Below are 5,997 nucleotides of genomic sequence, written 5' to 3'. Positions count from 1 at the left end.
GATTTCCTTTCTCATCCACATGAAGAATTTAAGTGGTAATGAAATAAAGACTAAGTCTATCACTCATCTTGTTTTATAAGTCCAAAAGAAATCTGTCGTGGATACAGAGTTCACAGTATCAAATGTGCCTGTTGGACTTGAACTGGTGAGCACTGAGGCACCGCAGCACAGCAATGTAGGGCGTGCACTGAGTTTTTTGGAACAAAGTCCGCGACATTAATAATGGTCTTCCAAGTCTAGAGCTTACATAGTAAATACAGAATGATAGCTTTTTAAACTGACAATTAGGAAAACTTTTTTTAGAAGAAATTTTATTTCTACCAAGGAGAATTTAAACATTTTATTTGTAAGAATTCCCCCATTCAAGTCAACTTCAAGCTGATGTTCACGCATAGAAAACAGGTCTGTCTACAGGTACATCTTTGGGACTAGTAAACAATAACAATTATGATAGTTTGCACATTTAATCTTCTGAGGTGCTTTTGAAATATTAGCAGATGAATACTCTGAAAGACACTGTGAAGAAAGTGAACTTCTGTGCTTCCATTTTAAATAGTTCAGACACCTCCTTCTCTTTGCCAGATTGTCTCCATTCAGTGATGATTATACCAGAATTAGTCTCACTAAAACTGAGCTTAACTGAGTATGGAAATTATGAAATGACCTAATCTTTTAGCTATTCAGCATACTGATAACCCCCACTTCAAAAGACTATTTGGGCAGGCAAAACACTCAAGCTGAAGGAGGCAAAAATGCATGCATATTTCTCCAGATTATGGAACCTTTTCTCGTGAAGGCTACTCAACACTGGAATTTGTATGTTTCCATGCATTTAAACAGTCCTCTTGTGATGTTAACTGCCTATTCAAGGGACACAATCTAACAAATTCCCTCCTGCCATTTGTAAAGAAATACTCTTATAAATGGCTATAGCATTTGAGATGATAGATATTTTTAGAGGACTGCTGTCTTGTTATTAACAAAACAGTTTCTGCAGTAAATAGTTCCCTACAGAAATAAAATCTCAAGAGCTTACTTAAAAGTTCACTTTTACCAGGAAAAAAAATGGCTACATTTGTCTTGACTGCTTTTTGAGTAAAACACAAATGAAAGACAGAGACAGTGCTGGTTTTTTTAGACTGGAACTGTTTCTTCCCCTGTCCTTTGCTGCCAGCTGACTATCAGCTTTAAGAAAAACACCCATCAACAAAAATACCCATAAGGCTAAATCTTTAAGCACATTAGTTGAGTGTTCAGAAAAATCATATATATTGTAGGACTATTCTAAATGTTGTGAGTTTGTAGAGATAATGTGTGTCTGTGTGTGTGTGTCTGTGTGTTTGTGTGTGTGCATGAACGCTTGCATATGTGCTAAAGAGAAGGCAGATGTATAAATCTCTACTGGAGGTGTAGACAAACTGTGTGATAGAGGTGGAGTTTATCTATGTTAGCGATAGGAAAACTGTAAGAAGTTTGCTGAGAAATATCCCAAGTAGAAGATGACTGAGGTGTAAAAGCCTGGTTCTATAGGGCACAGGCTGAGACAGGAGCTCACTGGTCAGTAAAGGAGATAAATATGGTTTAGATTTTTTATATTTCTGCTCTGTCAGGAGGGAGGACACAGTAGAAGGAGGATCTCTCCTCCTCCACAATCCCATCACCTAAAGATGGTCTTGCTATTTGACCAAGGGAAGTCTGATTACACAGAGTAACTTTTTGCTAACAACCATAACAGACAGTGCTTCATGGATGCTTTACATATCTTTGCAAAATTCAGCTCAAATAGACAAGTTGAAGTCTATTCTCTCAGTGAACCTGGACAATCAAAATCCCAAATTCCAAGCCTGAATAAAAGACAAGAACTTTCCATTTCAAATGTATACTGCATTTTAGTTATAAAAGCCATTACAGTAGACTCAGTTTAATATATTTACTTTTACACAATCTGACCAAACCTATAGTTATGTGGGTTCCAATCTCTCAAGAGAAAAAAAAAATATCATCTGATGGAAAAACAATGTTTCCTATAACAGCAAATGCTTGTAGGAAATGCAGATCTGCTACAAACTCTGGTATTGAGTTAAATATCTATTTAGATGTGTATCCTGCGGGTAGTGGTCAGGATCAGTCCTGGTGAGAGGAACTGGGGTCAGACACAGCCCTGGGATGGCTGGGCAGGGCAGTGGGGACAGGGCCGGGACAAGGCTGGGCTGCGACATGGGCCTGGAGTTGGGCCTGGCTTGGTGGGGCCCATGGCCAGGCAGGGCAGGGCTGTGGGGAGTTGGTGACTGCCCCTGCTGTGGTGTTGCTGGGGCAGGGGCTGATGGCCCCGGGGGGTTGAAATGGGGTCCTGGGACATGGGCAGGGTGGGGGGAGGCCCCGGGGAGGGGGTCAGGGACAGTCAGGGCTGTGGGAGATCTCAGGGCCCAGCAGACACATAGGCAAGGCTGAACCTAAAGGCATGCAACAGTCTGCTCTGCCAGATGCTTTTCTGACTTAACCTGTATGGCTGAAATTCTCTAACATCTTTCCTCTTGAATGTACTCTGTCACGGTAATGAGTGACTGTGAAACCCTGAACCTTCAAGTGAAACAAGCAGTCATATTATCCCTCCAATTTGCTTAAGGAAAATAAAAAAAAATTCTTGGCAAAATATTTTTCTACTGGAAAATATGACTGCCATCCCCTAAATACATAACTTTTCATAAAGAAGCATTACATTTTTGAAAAGTTTTCATTAGAAAAAGGTTGAACATGAAATTTCTAATTAAAAAAGATGTTCATGTATATAAAGGAGAGGGAGTGGGAGAGGACAGGGATGTACAGAGAGAGAGAAAAGCTTATTCCAGAGCAATCAATAAGCCAGTGGTTAGAGGAGGTGAAGGAAAAAGGTGAACAGATGTCTGACTTTTTGTGGGGGTTTACTATGGCTTATTGTTTCTCAAAAAGAATAACATTGTCTGTGGTGAGAAGATGTTAATTCAAAGCATTAAAAAAAAATGCAAAATTTTCATGAGATTGAAAACTGGTTTTCCCCAATTTATCAAACTAAATATGCAAGTACAATATGTGCTTGCAATTCATGTACAATTCACTTCGAAAATGTTGGTATTTCTAGAGAATCAAGTCACACATCAAAAGCCCCTTGCATGCACCTCATACAAAATCCCACAAGACCAGTGTCCACTTTCCCCAGCCTCTGCAGCCTCTTCTGTATCACCTTCATCCATCACCATCCTCGGTTCTTCCCAGTAATTGAGACAACGGCATCATCTGCGGACTTCCTCCCTGACTCTGCACGACACACCTCATCACCTCTTGTTCCAAAAGACCTTCTCCCCAATTAATGTGCAACCCAGAACCCAGCCATCCAGCCCAGGCTAATCCAGCCACCAGCTGGTGATTACTCACCTGGTTAGAAAGAAGCTCAGACACACTCCTGTTTCTTACAAAATTAATTCTCCCTGGAATAATGGGAAAAGAAATGGAGGAAACTGCCCCAGGTTTCTAAAACAAATATCTGGTTTCCATGTGTCAGCTGAACTCTTCGGTCTCCAGCACACATTCTTCAATCATTCTGGCATTTCCATTTATTCAAATTAAACATTGGGCTGCTAATTAATTCACTGTTCCACCTCTTTTTCTACACGAAGTTGGTGGTTTCGTAATGCAAAAATTACTTTCCACCAGGGATTGTCATGTCTCCTTAATGTCTTTTCAGGAAAGCTGAAGAACTTTTGAATAACTATCCACAGGGGAATATTTGTATAAATATACACAGTCTGAATATTACAACAGGACTCTGAGTCAATATTAAAAATTTACACTGGCATCTCTGGATACATCACAAACTCATATTGTAGTGTATTGCTTTATTGTTTCTTTTTATTGGAAAACACACTTTTTTATTATTAAGAATATCTTTTATTATTAAGGATTATTTTTTATTCTTAAGAGTAAAAAAGTGATCTTCCATATTTAATGACCAAAACCGATGAAAAACGGTGGCAGGCATGTGTCAATGAAAGGAAAAGGCCTACTAACCATCTTTCTTGCCAAAAGAATGCAGAGACATCCAGGTAAATTTGGGTAACTCATGAAATACCTCCTTTATTGGTAAAATGATAGGTTGGTGTGCACAGAAACCATGAACAGAATATTGGCTAAATATACCCTAACAAGCCAGGATTTTGGTGTAGAGTAAGATGGGGAATCAAATCTCCTGAACAGGACATTCAGTCACTGTCCAGATTGAGATTTTGCAGGCTTGCATTGTAAGGATTCTTGCAGCAGCATCTTCAGTCAGATCAGGTACAGTTTCTGCACTGGGTAGATGGAAGTCCAGGAGATAAATATAATAGGGACATCAGCTTTTTCACATAATCCAAATTATGATGATGTGACTTGTTCTAGTTCTAGAATCTTATATCCATGGATTAAGCAGTTATATTGCTTTTTTTAACATGCAACTTTAGAACAAAAAAGATGCTAAGAGTGCTAAGAAACTGGCAGCTGTTTTCTCCTTTCAGGCATTCAGTGGCAAAGCACAGGCTGTACAGTATGGCTTTATTTTGTGCAGTTTATGCCACACAAGCTCTATCTCAAAATATTTTACTGATGTGAATAATATTAGCAAGCAGACAGGATATGCTCTCAGAGAACGAAAGACAAACTGTAGGGTAGCGAGGTTTGTCCAACAAGGATTGGGAAGTGCCAAATTAGAAGAAGAAAAAGGATAAGACCAGGTTAAGAAAATGATTGTAGATATCACTTGGGGATCTCTGAGTGCTTAAGTAATGACCTGGCAGCAAGCCCTGCTGAGAAGGGAGGGTTACTTCGGTGGTGACCTGGCAGCAAGGCCTGGTGAAGGGAAGAAGCTAACTCCCCAGGGGTAAGTAAAAGCCTGCTTGAGAGCTTGAGCCTATTTGGAATCCTTGTCCTATTTATAAAGGAGATAAGGAGGGCTGAAGAGCTGGCCTTAAAGGTTGTATGAACTGCCAAGTAAGCAGACAGAATGGTGCACTTCTTTTATTCATGCTCCATTAGGCTGATCCTCAGAAAGGATTTGCTTCCCCAGACACTGGCAGCCTGCCAAAGCTGCAGGCCCTCTTGCCAGGATCTGCTTTTTAGTGCTGGGGGGCAGTCATGAGGAGCAGGTGAAGGAAGCGTTAAATGCTTTACTGAAGTCGCAAACTGATAAAGGAGGTGAGGAATAGATTAGTAAATGCGCAAAGTACACTACAGTAGTACAAGGAGGACCTAACAATTCAGCCATATTTTTTTTTGTTACACACTTTCCTAGAGATGTGGAAAGGTTTGGGCATAGCTCAGCCTTCCCAAGATTTACAACTGAAACCAAAGAGATTTGTTCACGTCTTCTTTTAAACACAGGAAATTTGTTCCATATCAAAAGACTAAGTGTAGCTCCAAAGTTAAAATCTTCTTTTTACTCGGTTTTCAATACTGCAGAAGTCTTCAGCTTTCGGCTAGGTATTCCACCATTAACATTTACTGTTCAGTTGTATTGGGTTGCATTGAATCTGTAAGTCCATGACCCAGACTAGACAATCCAACAGAACCATTGTCCTGGTTTTGGCAGGGATAGAGTTAATTTCCTTCCCAGTAGCTGGTACAGTGCTGTGTTTTGGATTTAGGATGAGAACAAAATTGATAAGGCACCGATGTTTTAGTTGTTGCTAGGTAATGCTTACCCTAGCCAAGGACTTTTTAGTTTTCCATGCTCTACCGACTGAGAAGGCTGGAGGTGCACAAGAAGCTGGGAGGGGGCACAGACAAACCGGCCAAAGAAACATTCCATACCATGTGATGTCATGCTCAGTACATAAACTGGGGAAAGCTGGCCCCCGGGGGGCCGCTGCTCAGGGACTGGCTGGGCATCGGTCGGCAGGTGGTGAGCAATTGTACTGTGCATCACTTGCTTTGTGTATTGTTATTATTATCATATTATTATTATAATTTTATTTCAATTATTAAACT

Source organism: Pygoscelis adeliae, unplaced genomic scaffold (genome assembly GCF_000699105.1).
Source record: "Pygoscelis adeliae isolate BGI_AS28 unplaced genomic scaffold, ASM69910v1 Scaffold113, whole genome shotgun sequence".
NCBI classification, from domain to species: Eukaryota; Metazoa; Chordata; class Aves; order Sphenisciformes; family Spheniscidae; genus Pygoscelis; species Pygoscelis adeliae.
Note: the sequence above shows the minus strand (reverse complement) of the source record.